The following is a 2,870-nucleotide window of genomic DNA, read 5'->3' as shown; positions in this document are numbered from 1 at the left end:
AGGAAATGAATTTCCTCGGAATATACCGACGGAATTCCGAGGAAATGAATTTCCTCGGAATATACCGACGGAATTCCGAGGAAATGAATTTCCTCGGAATATACCGACGGAATTCCGAGGAAATGAATTTCCTCGGAATATACCGACGGAATTCCGAGGAAATGAATTTCCTCGGAATATACCGACGGAATTCCGAGGAAATGAATTTCCTCGGAATATACCGACGGAATTCCGAGGAAATGAATTTCCTCGGAATATACCGACGGAATTCCGAGGAAATGAATTTCCTCGGAATATACCGACGGAATTCCGAGGAAATGAATTTCCTCGGAATATACCGACGGAATTCCGAGGAAATGAATTTCCTCGGAATATACCGACGGAATTCCGAGGAAATGAATTTCCTCGGAATATACCGACGGAATTCCGAGGAAATGAATTTCCTCGGAATATACCGACGGAATTCCGAGGAAATGAATTTCCTCGGAATATACCGACGGAATTCCGAGGAAATGAATTTCCTCGGAATATACCGACGGAATTCCGAGGAAATGAATTTCCTCGGAATATACCGACGGAATTCCGAGGAAATGAATTTCCTCGGAATATACCGACGGAATTCCGAGGAAATGAATTTCCTCGGAATATTCCGAGGAAATTCTGAGGAACTAGTGTTTGGGGTTTCAAAATCTCGAATGTTTTTTTATAAACGGATCGATCGATGTATTTATGTCCAAAAACGCATCGATCGATCACTAGTTCGTCGGAATTTCCTCTGAATATTCCGACGGATTGATGTTTACTCGGAATTCCGTCGGTATATTCCGAGGAAATTCCGAGGAAACCCAAATTCCTCGGGAAATTCCGAGGAACTCATTTTCCGTCGGAATGTCCGTCAGAATACCGATGTTTTCTTGTAGTGTATTAATATCTTCTATTAATTTTTTTTCTTGCTAAAAATATCTTCTATTAATTCATATAGTGCTTTTCTGATATAGGTATAATTTTAGCATGTTGTTAAAAAAAAAGGTGTAATTTTAGCTTCGTAAAGATACTTCATGCGTCTCCCTTGCTAACAAATCAAAGCATCAAAAACATGTGTTTAAAGTTCCTTAAAAAAATAAAAAAAAAAAAAAATAAAAAAACTACGCTCGTTTATATAAACATATATAATTACAAAAGGTCGGCTCACTGGTTAACTGAATCTTGAACATGAGTGTCATTTTCGAGAAGAGATTAAACGTGGTCGCACTAGGATCACGGATTCGCAATCTATTTCTCCTTATTTGTTATCATGATTCTTTTTTTTTTTTTTGATAAACGGCGGGAGACATGAGTCTCCTACTCTTTATTTCAAAACAAAATCAACAACTAAACTACAGGCAAATATGCCGAGTTCTAGACATCTTGTTATAATCCTCCAACAAAAACAGGAGCAACATGCTCTGGAACCGACTCAAAATAATGTAAACCAAACGGTAAAGAAAACGCATAGTTAGCTAATCCATCTGCTAAACGATTAGCTTCCCTATACACGTGAGAAAATTTGACTAACCAGTCTCTTGAAATAAATCCATAGCACAAACGTACAAAGAAGGAAAAGGGATGCGCATCATGAATCCCTGTCTGAAGAAAGCCCACCACACTTTCAGAATCTACTTCTACCTCCAGCCTCTGAATGCCACGGGCCCATGCTATGCACATGCCATAGTACACACCCCACAACTCTGCTAACGGAGCAGAGCAAACGCCAATGTTAATCGCAAAGCCCCCTTCCCACATCCCGTACCGCACAACTCCTCCCGCAGTAGCCAGACCAGGATTACCTCTAGTTGCTCCATCCGTATTCAATTTATACCAGCCACTCTCAGGTCGCTTCCATGCTATATGCTTCTCCGCCCGACCCCCAGCAACTGATCTCTTACTTAGGTTCTTGTTCGCGTCCATCACTTCTCGGGCTTTGTCTCTAACATAATGCACTCTATCTCGATATTTCCCTATATCACCAAAAACATACTCATATCTCCATTTCGAGCACCACCACACCGTAAGTGCAAAGATTGTTGGTCACTGGCTCCCATCTCCTGGCTTATCTCTCGCGAGATTCTCATAGAGCCATTCTAGAAGAGGTAGATTGAAGAAGTGATGCTGTCTACTCGGGATAACACCTTTCGTCCATAATCCTGCTGCTGCCGGGCAATCTCGAAGCACATGGAGAATAGTTTCATCTTCATTTTTACACAGACTGCACACTCCATTATCACTCAAGTGTCTACGCTTTCTCTCCATATTTGTCATAATAACCTGGTGAGACACCAACCATAGGAAGACACGGACTCGTTCAGGAGCCACTAGGCGCCACACGCGATTATACAGAGCTTCCATATTCGGTCTCGATATTTTATCACTAGTCAAAAAGGCGTATGCAGACTTAACCGAGAACAGTCCATCCTTACTCTCTTCCCACGACATTCTATCACGGGCCCCCGTAACGTCATCAATGACCATTGCAGCCAATCTTAACCGGTCATGTATTGATTTATATGGTTGGATAACTTGAGTTAACCAGCCAGTTCCATTCTGCCATAAATCACGAGCCCTTGCCTCTAGTATCAGCTCCGGTATTTACACCATACTTGAATTCTGTAAAGGATCGTCTAACAACCATTTTTCTTTCCAGAACCGGACCCTGCGACCATTCCCTAAGATCCAACGCGTCCCCGGAACAATCACATCTCTGATACCCACCACTATGCTTCTCCAAGTCGGTGACCAAGTCCCTTGAACTATCAGCCATGTTGGATCATATAACTCACCTACTCTAAATTTTTTCCTCAGGATCTTGACCCACAAAGCATCCTCCGTATTCA

This window comes from Brassica oleracea, chromosome C2 (genome assembly GCF_000695525.1).
Source record: "Brassica oleracea var. oleracea cultivar TO1000 chromosome C2, BOL, whole genome shotgun sequence".
In the NCBI taxonomy this organism is placed as follows: Eukaryota; Viridiplantae; Streptophyta; class Magnoliopsida; order Brassicales; family Brassicaceae; genus Brassica; species Brassica oleracea.
The sequence above is the reverse complement of the archived record's forward strand: the minus strand, read 5'-3'. Positions refer to the sequence as shown.